The 14,736-nt window shown below is 45.4% G+C and overlaps 1 pseudogene; it reads left to right on the forward strand.

The window, feature by feature from the left end:
• Positions 1–14,736, forward strand: part of LOC124017636 — a 52,405-nt pseudogene that overhangs the window by 6,383 nt on the left and 31,286 nt on the right.

A 14,736-nucleotide genomic window follows, 5' to 3' on the forward strand; every position in this document is an offset into this window, starting at 1 on the left:
ATACAGAATTGTCTGTCTGTCTGTCATACAGAATTGTCTGTCTGTCTGTCTGTCTGTCTGTCTGTCTGTCTGTCTGTCTGTCTGTCTGTCTGTCTGTCTGTCTGTCTGTCTGTCTGTCTGTCTTACAGAATTACCTGTCTGTCTGTTTGTATGTCTTACAGAATTACCTGTCTGTCTGACTGTTTGTCTGTCTGTCTGTCTGTCTTACAGAATTACCTGTCTGTCTGACTGTTTGTCTGTCTGTCTGTCTGTCTTACAGAATTACCTGTCTGTCTGTTTGTCTGTCTGTCTGTCTTACAGAATTACCTGTCTGTCTGTTTGTCTGTCTGTTTGTCTGTCTGTCTGTCAGTCATACAGAATTACCTGTCTGTCTGTTTTGTCTCCTCACCATGCTTTATCTAATCAGCTGTTCTTCTCTCCAGGTACCTGGATGATCTGTATGAAGGAGTTTACATTCAACAGACCCTGGAGACGGTGCTGCTGAATGAGGATGGAAAACAGCTCCTGGTAAAACAACAACATTTCTTTACATGTTTAGTTTACTCGTCGAATAAATTAGTATTTTCAACGACGGTTAACTAGCCTTGTTCAGGGGAACAGTGGGTTAACTAGCCTTGTTCAGGGGAACAGTGGGTTAACTAGCCTTGTTCAGGGGAACAGTGGGTTAACTAGCCTTGTTCAGGGGAATAGTGGGTTAACTAGCCTTGTTCAGGGGAACAGTGGGTTAACTAGCCTTGTTCAGGGGAACAGTGGGTTAACTAGCCTTGTTCGGGGGAACAGTGGGTTAACTAGCCTTGTTCAGGGGAATAGTGGGTTAACTAGCCTTGTTCAGGGGAATAGTGGGTTAACTAGCCTTGTTCAGGGGAATAGTGGGTTAACTAGCCTTGTTCAGGGGAATAGTGGGTTAACTAGCCTTGTTCAGGGGAACAGTGGGTTAACTAGCCTTGTTCAGGGGAACAGTGGGTTAACTAGCCTTGTTCAGGGGCAGAACGACAGATTTGTACCTCGTCAGCTCGGGAGATTCGATCTTGCAACCTTTCGGTTACTAGTCCAACGCTCTAACCACCTGCCTACCCCCTCTAACCACTAGGCTACCCTGCCGCCCCAATCTCTTGTAATTACTTAGATTTTGTAGAAGGGCCCCGGGGGGGGGGGGGGGTAGCAGCTCTATGATCAACTTATATACATTTAGGAAAATCGTCCCTGTATGTTTGGCGATGTCCTGAAGGTATGTTAGAGTCCTACGATGTGTTGTGTGTCTCCTTGTTAACCAGTGTGAGGTCCTGAATGTCCTTTAGGTATGTGAGAGTCCTACCATGTGCTGTTTGTGTCCTTGTTAACCAGTGTGAGGCGCTGTATCTCTATGGAGTCATGCTGTTGGTTATTGACCAGAAGATGGAGGGGGAGGTCAGAGAGAGGATGCTGGTGTCCTACTATAGATACAGGTGAGACCTTTGCTGCTGTTTTGGGGGGAAAATGGCTTCAACATCCTTTATACAATCCTATAATACTATGATAGTATCTATAATACTCTCTATAATGGCTTCTACATCCTTTATACATTCCTTTTAAGAATCAATCCTCTCTGTTATTTTGTCAGGGACCCTTTAATGGTGTCAGTAATACTATCTGTAATACTACAATACTATCTATACTACTATATATAATACTGTAATACTATCTATATTACTATATATAATACTGTAATATTATCTATACTATTATATATAATACTGTACTACTATCTGTAATACTCTCTATAATACTGTAATACTCTCTAATACTGTAGTACTATCTAATACTGTAGTACTATCTATAATACTGTAGTACTATCTATAATACTGTAGTACTATCTATAATACTGTAGTACTATCTATAATACTGTAGTACTATCTATAATACTGTAGTACTATCTATAATACTATACTACTATCTATACTACTGTAATACTATCTATACTACTATGATGATATCTATACTACTATCTATAATACTATGATATCTACAATACTGTAATACTCTCTACAATACTGTAATACTCTCTATAATACTGTAATACTCTCTATAATACTGTAATACTCTCTATAATACTGTAATACTCTCTATAATACTACTACTATCTATAATACTGTAGTACTATCTACAATGCTATAATACTCTCTATAATACTGTAATACTCTCTATAATACTACTATCTATCATACTGTAGTAGTACTACAGTATTGTAGTAGTATCTATAATTTGAATGAAAGAAAAACAACCATTTGATTGGAGCGTGCTACTAGCTATACATGTCCTGTTTGTGTGTCCAGTGCTGCCCGCTCCTCAGCGGACTCTAACCTGGATGACATCTGTAAGCTGCTGCGGAGTACTGGCTACTCCAGCCAATCAGAGCCAAGCGGCCAGCTAACTACCCTGAGAGCTACTTCCAGAGAGTACCGATCAGTTCTACCTTCATCAGCATGGTGATCGGGAGGCTGCGCTCTGATGACATCTATAACCAGGTAAGACTGTTATTATTATTATTGTTGTTGTTGTTGTTATTATTGTTATTATTATTGTTATTATTATTATTATTGGTGTTGTTGTTATTATTATTGTTGTTGTTGTTGTTGTTGTTGTTGTTGTTGTTATTGTTATTGTTATTGTTGTTGTTATTATTATTGTTGTTATTATTATTGTTATTATTATTATTGTTGTTATTATTATTATTATTGTTATTGTTGTTATTATTGTTGTTATTATTGTTATTATTGTTATTGTTATTATTATTGTTATTATTATTATTGTTATTATTACTATTATTGTTGTTGTTGTTATTATTGTTGTTATTATTATTTTTAAACCATTTGTTTTCTTTGTAAAAGGAATTACTCGTGTCATACTAACCCACTGTTCTCCTAGTTAGTAATGTAAACACCCCATTGGTTCCCTTTTATTATTTTTATTTAACCAGGCAAGTCAGTTAAGAACAAATTCTTATTTTTTCAATGACGGCCTGGGAACAGTGGGTTAACTGCCTGTTCAGGGGCAGAACGACAGATTTGTTCCTTGTCAGCTCGGGGATTTGAACTTGCAACCTTTCGGTTACTAGTCCAACGCTCTAACCACTAGGCTACCATGCCCCCCCCCAGGGTAGCCTAGTGGTTAGTATCCTTGACCTGAATGACATTTCTTACACACTCACTAATGCTACAATATTACATTGTCTTTAATGTTTTATTCAATATATTTGTATCATGCTGTGTCTCCTAAAGCTGTCCTGTGTCTCCTAAAGCTGTCATGTGTCTCCTAAAGCTGTCCTGTGTCTCCTAAAGCTGTCCTGTGTCTCCTAAAGCTGTCCTGTGTCTCCTAAAGCTGTCCTGTGTCTCCTAAAGCTGTCCTGTGTCTCCTAAAGCTGTCCTGTGTCTCCTAAAGCTGTCCTGTGTCTCTAAAGCTGTCCTGTCTCTCTAAAGCTGTCCTGTCTCTCTAAAGCTGTCCTGTGTCTCTCTAAAGCTGTCCTGTGTCTCCTAAAGCTGTCCTGTGTCTCCTAAAGCTGTCCTGTGTCTCCTAAAGCTGTCCTGTGTCTCCCCCAGGTGTCTGCGTACCCTCTGCCTGAGCACCGAAGCACAGCGTTGGCTAACCAGGCTGCCATGCTGTATGTCTGTCTCTACTTCATTCCCTCCATACTTCAGACTCAACAGGCCAAGATGAGGGAGATAGTGGACAAGTACTTCCCTGATAACTGGGTGAGAGACTGTATCTAAACTCTACTTCCCTGATAACTGGGTGAGAGACTGACTCTACTTCCCTGATAACTGGGTGAGAGACTGCATCTAAACTCTACTTCCCTGTTAACTGGGTGAGAGACTGACTCTACTTCCCTGATAACTGGGTGAGAGACTGACTCTACTTCCCTGATAACTGGGTGAGAGACTGACTCTACTTCCCTGTTAACTGGGTGAGAGACTGACTCTACTTCCCTGTTAACTGGGTGAGAGACTGACTCTACTTCCCTGATAACTGGGTGAGAGACTGACTCTACTTCCCTGATAACTGGGTGAGAGACTGACTCTACTTCCCTGTTAACTGGGTGAGAGACTGCATCTAAACTCTACTTCCCTGATAACTGGGTGAGAGACTGACTCTACTTCCCTGTTAACTGGGTGAGAGACTGACTCTACTTCCCTGTTAACTGGGTGAGAGACTGTATCTAATCTCTACTTCCCTGTTAACTGGGTGAGAGACTGTATCTAATCTCTACTTCCCTGTTAACTGGGTGAGAGACTGACTCTACTTCCCTGATAACTGGGTGAGAGACTGACTCTACTTCCCTGATAACTGGGTGAGAGACTGTATCTAATCTCTACTTCCCTGAATACTAGGAAAAACATTTAGAGTACTTGTTTGTCTTGATGCGGTATATTTCCCTCGGTCTCCAGCCGTTACGCTGGTTTCAAGTATTGCCAATTTCTCCTCTGCAGGTCATCAGTGTCTACATGGGAATCACTGTGAATCTGGTGGAGGCCTGGGAACCGTATAAAGCTGCCAAGATCGCCCTCAACTACACCCTGGACTCAGCCAATATCAGAGAGCAGGTACGGAGGCGAACGGGCTTACTGACAAAACGTCTGCTTACGTGAAATGGTTTTCACTCGGGTTTCCCATCAGGCCTTGCTACGGACGTGACTCTCCCATCATATCCTTCACAAGTTGTTGTGGAAAATGTGGAAGGTTCGAGGGACTGCTTATGACCCCCCCCCCCCCCCCCCCGCCCTGCCATGTTATAACACCCTATAACCAACCGTACGTCAACCCTCCTCTAGGCCAGTCGTTATTCAGTCAGCATGGAGGGACTGCTTATGACCCCCCCCCCCGCCATGTTATAACACCCTATAACCAACCGTACGTCAACCCTCCTCTAGGCCAGTCGTTATTCAGTCAGCATGGAGGGTCTGAGGCCACAGATCCAGCAGCTGCTGAAGGAAGGGTTCCTGAGGGAGGAGATCGTCCTGGATAACGTCCCTAAGCTGCTCAACTGTCTCCGGGACTGTAACGTTTCCATACGCTGGCTGATGCTACACACTGCAGACTCAGGTAGGGCCTTTCTGTTGGCGTCTAGGTCCATGCATCAAATGAGCTTACTACTGATTTATGGAAGCATTAATAAAGGCCTTATGAAGGGTTCACAAAGCATCCATAAAGGCCTTATGAAGGGTTCATGAAGCATTAATAAAGGCCTTATGAAGGGTTCATGAAGCATCCATAAAGGGTTCATGAAGCATCCATAAAGGGTTCATGAAGCATCCGTAAAGGGTTCAGGAAGCATCCGTAAAGGGTTCAGGAAGCATCCGTAAAGGGTTCAGGAAGCATCCGTAAAGGGTTCAGGAAGCATCCGTAAAGGGTTCAGGAAGCATCCGTAAAGGGTTCAGGAAGCATCCGTAAAGGGTTCAGGAAGCATCCGTAAAGGGTTCAGGAAGCATCCGTAAAGGGTTCAGGAAGCATCCGTAAAGGGTTCAGGAAGCATCCGTAAAGGGTTCAGGAAGCATCCGTAAAGGGTTCAGGAAGCATCCGTAAAGGGTTCAGGAAGCATCCGTAAAGGGTTCAGGAAGCATCCGTAAAGGGTTCAGGAAGCATCCGTAAAGGGTTCAGGAAGCATCCGTAAAGGCCTTATGAATATATATAGGTGCTCCTATATCACACCAGGCGCTCCTATATCACGCCAGGGTGCTCCTATATCAGGCCAGGCGCTCCTATCATCAGGCCAGCCAGGCGCTCCTGTATCAGGCCAGGCGCTCCTGTATCACGCCAGGCGCTCCTGTATCACGCCAGGCGCTCCTGTATCACGCCAGGCGCTCCTGTATCACGCCAGGCGCTCCTGTATCACGCCAGGCGCTCACGCTATATCACGCTGTATCACGCCAGGCGCTCCTATATCACGCCAGGCGCTCCTGTATCACGCCAGGCGGCGCTGTATCACGCCAGGCGGCGCTGTATCACGCCAGGTGCTCCTATATCACGCCAGGTGCTCCTGTATCACGCCAGGTGCTCCTGTATCACGCCAGGTGCTCCTGTATCACGCCAGGGTGCTCCTGTATCACGCCAGGGTGCTCCTATATCACGCCAGGTGCTCCTATATTACACCAGGCGGCGCTGTGTAACGCCAGGCGGTACTATATTCCTAAACTGCGTTGTCTTTTCTTCTTGCAGCCTATGATCCCAACAACAAGCGTCTGCGCCAGATCAAAGACCAGGTGATCAACGACTCCAAGTACAACCCCAAGATCCTGTTCCAGGTTCTCCTAGACACCGCCCAGTTTGAGTTCACCCTCAAAGAGGTGAGTCTGAACCGTATCATATATGTCAAGTTGTAATTACACAATAAAATAAAAAAACACATGTTGGGTCTCTGAATATAAATGGTGAATTCACCATCTGCCCCCCCCGACGTATCGGGTCTCTGAATATAAATGGTGAATTCACCATCTGCCCCCCTGATGTATCGGGTCTCTGAATATAAATGGTGAATTCACCATCTGCCCCCCCCCGGTATATTTTCCCTCCCAGATGTTCAAGAAGATGCTGTCAGAGAAGCAGCTGAAATGGGAGAGTTATCGAGCTGAGGGATCTGAGAGGATGACCGAGCTGGCGGAGGTCTTCTCTGGGGTCAAGCCTCTAACCAGAGTGGAGAAGAATGGTGAGATGGATGATAGCGGAACTAGCATCGAAACACACATAATTACCACAGCTGGTAGTTCGACATTAAAACAAACATAATTACCACAGCTGGTAGTTCGACATTAAAACACACCATAATTACCACAGCTGGTAAGTTCGACATGAAAACACACCATAATTACCACAGCTGGTAGTTCGACATTAAAACACACATAATTACCACAGCTGGTAGTTCGACATGAAAACACACCGTAATTACCACAGCTGGTAGTTCGACATTAAAACACACATAATTACCACAGCTGCTAGTTCGACATGAAAACACACATAATTACCACAGCTGGTAGTTCGACATGAAAACACACCATAATTACCACAGCTGGTAGTTCGACATGAAAACACACCATAATTACCACAGCTGCTAGTTCGACATTAAAACACACGTAATTACCACAGCTGGTAGTTCGACATTAAAACACACATAATTACCACAGCTGGTAGTTCGACATGAAAACACACCATAATTACCACAGCTGGTAGTTCGACATGAAAACACACCATAATTACCACAGCTGGTAGTTCGACATTAAAACACACATAATTACCACAGCTGGTAGTTCGACATTAAAACACACCATAATTACCACAGCTGGTAGTTCGACATTAAAACACACATAATTACCACAGCTGGTAGTTCGACATGAAAACACACCATAATTACCACAGCTGGTAGTTCGACATTAAAACACACCATAATTACCACAGCTGGTAGTTCGACATTAAAACACACCATAATTACCACAGCTGGTAGTTCGACATTAAAACACACCATAATTACCACAGCTGGTAGTACGACATTAAAACACACCATAATTACCACAGCTGGTAGTTCACAATCTGGACTCCATACTCTTATTGTGACTTCTGGTTGGAGTCAATCACTGAAACTGTTGATATGTGTGAGGTATACTATACACTGACTGGACAAAGCATTAGGAACACCTGCTCTTTCCATGACATACACCGACCAGGTGAATCCAGGTGAAAGATATGATCCCTTATTGATGTCACTTGTTAAATCCACTTCAATCAGTGTAGATGAAGGGGAGGAGACGGGTTAAAGAAGGATTTTTAAGCCTTGATACAATTGAGACATGGATTGTGTATGTGTGCCATTTAGAGGGTGAATGGACAAGACAGAAGATTTAAATGCCTTTGAACGAGGTATGGTAGTAGGTGACAGGTGCCCCGGTTTGTGTCAAGAACTGCAACGCTGCTGGGTTTTCCAAAATCAACAAGCATTGGAAGCATTGGAGTCAACATGGTCCAATCGGTGGGAAGCATTGGAGTCAACATGGTCCACCACCCAATCGGTGGGAAGCATTGGAGTCAACATGGTCCAATCTGAGGGAAGCATTGGAGTCAACATGGTCCACCACCCAATCTGAGGGAAGCATTGGAGTCAGCATGTTCCAACATCCCATGTGATCGCCTTCGACACCTTGTGGAGTCCTTGGCCCCGGCAAACTGAGGCTGTTCTGAGAGGAAAAGGGGGTGCAACTCAATATTAGGAAGGTGTTCCTAATGTTTTGTGTAGTCAGTGTACATGCTCTTAAAAGCTTGTGGCTCACTGTACCATAGCTATTCCTTTTGCAGACTCACTGTCCCATACTTCTTCCTGTTGCAGGCTCCCTGTACAATACTTATTCCTTTTGATGGCTCACTGTACCATACTTATTCCTGTTGATGGCTCACTGTACCATACTTATTCCTGTTGATGGCTCACTGTACCATACTTATTCCTGTTGATGGCTCACTGTACCATGCCTATTCCTGTTGATGGCTCACTGTACCGTACTTATTCCTGTTGATGACTCACTGTACCGTACTTATTCCTGTTGCAGGCTCACTGTCCCATACTTATTCCTGTTGGTGGCTCACTGTCCCATACTTATTCCTGTTGCAGGCTCACTGTACCATACTTATTCCTGTTGCAGGCTCACTGTACCATACTTATTCCTGTTGCAGGCTCACTGTACCATACTTATTCCTGTTGCAGGCTCACTGTCCCATACTTATTCCTGTTGCAGGCTCACTGTCCCATACTTATTCCTGTTGCAGGCTCACTGTCCCATACTTATTCCTGTTGCAGGCTCACTGTCCCATACTTATTCCTGTTGCAGGCTCACTGTCCCATACTTATTCCTGTTGCAGGCTCACTGTCCCATACTTATTCCTGTTGCAGGCTCACTGTCCCATACTTATTCCTGTTGGTGGCTCACTGTACCATACTTATTCCTGTTACAATAGCTGATCTCACTATGCCATACTTCCACTCTAAACGCGCTAGATGTTGATGTGTGTTGTTGACGCGGTTGTTGTTGTGTTGGACAGAGAACCTGCAGGCATGGTTCAGGGAGATCTCGAAGCAGATCGAGTCTCTGAACTACGAGGACTCCACCGCGGCAGGCAGGAAGACCGTTCAGCTGATACAGGCCCTCGTAGAGGTGAGGCTGGGAAATTCACCGCAAACAACAACGACTAGAACGGGAACAAGAGTACAGTTATGTTATCTCTGGGTTACACTCTTAGTGACCGTTACATGGTAACACTCTTAGTGACCGTTACGTGGTAACACTCTTAGTGACCGTTACGTGGTAACACTCTTAGTGACCGTTACATGGTAACACTCTTAGTGACCGTTACGTGGTAACACTCTTACACGGTAACACTCTTAGTGACTGTTACATGGTAACACTCTTAGTGACCGTTACGTGGTAACACTCTTAGTGACCGTTACATGGTAACACTCTTAGTGACCGTTACGTGGTAACACTCTTAGTGACCGTTACATGGTAACACTCTTAGTGACCGTTACGTGGTAACACTCTTACACGGTAACACTCTTAGTGACTGTTACATGGTAACACTCTTAGTGACCGTTACGTGGTAACACTCTTAGTGACCGTTACGTGGTAACACTCTTAGTGACCGTTACATGGTAACACTCTTACATGGTAACACTCTTAGTGACCGTTACATGGTAACACTCTTACATGGTAACACTCTTAGTGACCGTTACATGGTAACACTCTTAGTGACCGTTACGTGGTAACACTCTCAGTGACCGTTACGTGGTAACACTCTCAGTGACCGTTACATGGTAACACTCTCAGTGACCGTTACATGGTAACACTCTTAGTGACCGTTACGTGGTAACACTCTTAGTGACCGTTACGTGGTAACACTCTTAGTGACCGTTACGTGGTAACACTCTTAGTGACCGTTACGTGGTAACACTCTTAGTGACCGTTACGTGGTAACACTCTTAGTGACCGTTACGTGGTAACACTCTTAGTGACCGTTACGTGGTAACACTCTTAGTGACCGTTACGCGGTAACACTCTTAGTGACCGTTACCTGGTAACACTCTTAGTGACCGTTACGCGGTAACACTCTTAGTGACCGTTACGCGGTAACACTCTTAGTGACCGTTACGCGGTAACACTCTTAGTGACCGTTACGCGGTAACACTCTTAGTGACCGTTCGCGGTAACACTCTTAGTGACCGTTACGCGGTAACACTCTTAGTGACCGTTACGCGGTAACACTCTTAGTGACCGTTACGCGGTAACACTCTTAGTGACCGTTACGCGGTAACACTCTTAGTGACCGTTACGCGGTAACACTCTTAGTGACCGTTACGCGGTAACACTCTTAGTGACCGTTACGCGGTAACACTCTTAGTGACCGTTACGCGGTAACACTCTTAGTGACCGTTACGCGGTAACACTCTTAGTGACCGTTACGCGGTAACACTCTTAGTGACCGTTACGCGGTAACACTCTTAGTGACCGTTACGCGGTAACACTCTTAGTGACCGTTACGCGGTAACACTCTTAGTGACCGTTACGCGGTAACACTCTTAGTGACCGTTACGCGGTAACACTCTTAGTGACCGTTACGCGGTAACACTCTTAGTGACCGTTACGCGGTAACACTCTTAGTGACCGTTACGCGGTAACACTCTTAGTGACCGTTACGCGGTAACACTCTTAGTGACCGTTACGCGGTAACACTCTTAGTGACCGTTACGCGGTAACACTCTTAGTGACCGTTACGCGGTAACACTCTTAGTGACCGTTACGCGGTAACACTCTTAGACATTTGTATCCCTTTGATTTGATATACAAGGATGCTGCTTTGTCCAAAAATATGTTGTAACTTTTCAGTGAAAAGCAAAACTTTTCTCATTTTCATTCTACCAGCCGAGTGGATAAGAGACTTGGAAGTGTGGAAACAGGAGACTATATAAACCCTGACTTCCTGTCCTCTCCTTACCTATGAACCCTGATTTCCTGTCCTCTCCTTACCTATGAACCCTGACTTCCTGTCCTCTCCTTACCTGTGCTCAGGTTCAAGAGTTCCACCAGTTGGAGTCCAACCTGCAGGTGTGTCAGTTCCTGGCTGACACCAGGAAGTTCCTTCACCAGATGATCAGGACCATCAACATCAAGGAGGAGGTTCTGATCACCATGCAGATAGTAGGAGACCTGTCCTACGCATGGCAGATCATAGACAGGTAGGGGTTATGAATGGTTCTGATCACCATGCAGATAGTAGGAGACCTGTCCTACGCATGGCAGATCATAGACAGGTAGGGGTTATGAATGGCCCTGATCACCATGCAGATAGTAGGAGACCTGTCCTACGCATGGCAGATCATAGACAGGTAGGGGTTATGAATGGTTCTGATCACCATGCAGATAGTAGGAGACCTGTCCTACGCATGGCAGATCATAGACAGGTAGGGGTTATGAATGGTTCTGATCACCATGCAGATAGTAGGAGACCTGTCCTACGCATGGCAGATCATAGACAGGTAGGGGTTATGAATGGGTTATGAATGGTTCTGATCAACATGCAGATAGTAGGAGACCTGTCCTACGCATGGCAGATCATAGACAGGTAGGGGTTATAAATGGGTTATAAATGGGTTATGAATGGGTTATGAATGGTTCTGATCAACATGCAGATAGTAGGAGACCTGTCCTACGCATGGCAGATCATAGACAGGTAGGGGTTATAAATGGGTTATGAATGGGTTATGAATGGGTTATGAATGGTTCTGATCACCATGCAGATAGTAGGAGACCTGTCCTACGCATGGCAGATCATAGACAGGTAGGGGTTATGAATGGTTCTGATCACCATGCAGATAGTAGGAGACCTGTCCTATGCATGGCAGATCATAGACAGGTAGGGGTTATGAATGGGTTATGAATGGTTCTGATCAACATGCAGATAGTAGGAGACCTGTCCTACGCATGGCAGATCATAGACAGGTAGGGGTTATGAATGGTTCTGGTCACCATGCAGATAGTAGGAGACCTGTCCTACGCATGGCAGATCATAGACAGGTTGGGGTTATGAATGGTTCTGATCACCATGCAGATAGTAGGAGACCTGTCCTACGCATGGCAGATCATAGACAGTTAGGGGTTATGAATGGGTTATGAATGGGTTATGTATGGGTTATGAATGGGTTATGAATGGCCCTGATCACCATGAAATAAGAACCCAGGGAGACTAACCTGGTCAAATAAGAACTCAGGGAGACTAACCTGGTCAAATAAGAACTCAGGGAGACTAACCTGGTCAAATAAGAACTCAGGGAGACTAACCTGGTCAAATAAGAACTCAGGGAGACTAACCTGGTCAAATAAGAACTCAGGGAGACTAACCTGGTCAAATAAGAACTCAGGGAGACTAACCTGGTCAAATAAGAACCCAGGGAGACTAACCTGGTCAAATAAGAACCCAGGGAGACTAACCTGGTCAAATAAGAACTCAGGGAGACTAACCTGGTCAAATAAGAACTCAGGGAGACTAACCTGGTCAAATAAGAACTCAGGGAGACTAACCTGGTCAAATAAGAACCCAGGGAGACTAACCTGGTCAAATAAGAACCCAGGGAGACTAACCCAGGGAGACTAACCCAGTGAGACTAACCCAGTGAGACTAACCCAGGGAGACTAACCTGGTCAAATAAGAACCCAGTGAGACTAACCTGGTCAAATAAGAACCCAGTCAGACTAACCCAGGGAGACTAACCTGGTAAAATAAGAACCCAGTGAGACTAACCTGGTCAAATAAGAACCCAGTGAGACTAACCCAGGGAGACTAACCTGGTCAAATAAGAACCCAGGGAGACTAACCTGGTCAAATAAGAACCCAGGGAGACTAACCCAGGGAGACTAACCCAGTGAGACTAACCTGGTCAAATAAGAACCCAGTGAGACTAACCCAGGGAGACTAACCTGGTCAAATAAGAACCCAGTGAGACTAACCTGGTCAAATAAGAACCCAGTCAGACTAACCCAGGGAGACTAACCTGGTCAAATAAGAACCCAGTCAGACTAACCCAGGGAGACTAACCTGGTAAAATAAGAACCCAGTGAGACTAACCTGGTCAAATAAGAACCCAGTGAGACTAACCCAGAGAGACTAACCTGGTAAAATAAGAACCCAGTGAGACTAACCTGGTCAAATAAGAACCCAGGGAGACTAACCTGGTCATATAAGAACCCAGTGAGACTAACCCAGAGAGACTAACCTGGTCAAATAAGAACCCAGTCAGACTAACCTGGTTAAATAAGAACCCAGTGAGACTAACCTGGTTAAATAAGAACCCAGTGAGACTAACCTGGTCAAATAAGAACCCAGTGAGACTAACTTGGTCAAATAAGAACCCAGGGAGACTAACCTGGTCAAATAAGAACCCAGGGAGACTAACCTGGTCAAATAAGAACCCAGGGAGACTAACCCAGTGAGACTAACCTGGTCATATAAGAACCCAGTCAGACTAACCCAGGGAGACTAACCTGGTCAAATAAGAACCCAGTGAGACTAACCCAGTGAGACTAACCTGGTCAAATAAGAACCCAGGGAGACTAACCCAGTGAGACTAACCTGGTCAAATAAGAACCCAGGGAGACTAACCTGGTCAAATAAGAACCCAGGGAGACTAACCCAGTGAGACTAACCTGGTCAAATAAGAACCCAGTGAGACTAACCCAGTGAGACTAACCTGGTCAAATAAGAACCCAGGGAGACTAACCCAGTGAGACTAACCCAGTGAGACTAACCCAGTGAGACTAACCTGGTCAAATAAGAACCCAGGGAGACTAACCTGGTCAGATAAGAACCCAGTCAGACTAACCTGGTCAAATAAGAAATATATAAATTAGCCATTTTGAATGTTTTTCTCTGGTTGTTTTCCCAGCTTCACGTCCATCATGCAGGAGAGTATCAGAGTGAACCCATCCATGGTGACCAAACTACGAGCAACCTTCCTAAAGGTCAACCATTCACTACTCGGACACAAACAGTACATTTCGTAGAGTACACAGGTTCATCCTCTAAACAAGGGAAAAGGGTACTTCCTGTTTGAAAACACGCGATCAGTAAAGCGTGTTGTTATTGATCTATGTGTCCAGTTGGCGTCTGCGTTGGACCTGCCTCTGCTGCGTATCAACCAGGCCAACAGTCCAGATCTGCTCAGTGTTTCTCAGTTCTACTCCGGGGAACTGGTGACCTACGTCAGAAAGGTATGATCCCGGGGCACGTAGTCTCTACTCTCTACCCCCAGCCCCCTTGTCTCTACCCCCAGCCCCCTTGTCTCTACCCCCAGCCCCCTAGTCTCTACCCCCAGCCCCCTAGTCTCTACTCTCTACCCCCAGCCCCCTAGTCTCTACTCTCTACCCCCAGCCCCCAAGTCTCTACCCCTAGTCTCTATCCCCAGCCCCCTAGTCTCTACTCTCTACCCCCAGCCCCCTTGTCTCTACCCCCAGCCCCCTAGTCTCTACTCTCTACCCCCAGCCCCCAAGTCTCTACCCCTAGTCTCTACCCCCAGCCCCCTAGTCTCTACTCTCTACCCCCAGCCCCCTAGTCTCTACTCTCTACCCCCAGCCCCCTAGTCTCTACTCTCTACCCCCAGCCCCCTAGTCTCTACTCTCTGCCCCCTACTCTCTACTCTCTACCCCAGTCCCCTAGTCTCTACTCTCTACCCCCAGCCCC

Source organism: Oncorhynchus gorbuscha, unplaced genomic scaffold, assembly GCF_021184085.1.
Source record: "Oncorhynchus gorbuscha isolate QuinsamMale2020 ecotype Even-year unplaced genomic scaffold, OgorEven_v1.0 Un_scaffold_295, whole genome shotgun sequence".
Taxonomy (NCBI): Eukaryota; Metazoa; Chordata; class Actinopteri; order Salmoniformes; family Salmonidae; genus Oncorhynchus; species Oncorhynchus gorbuscha.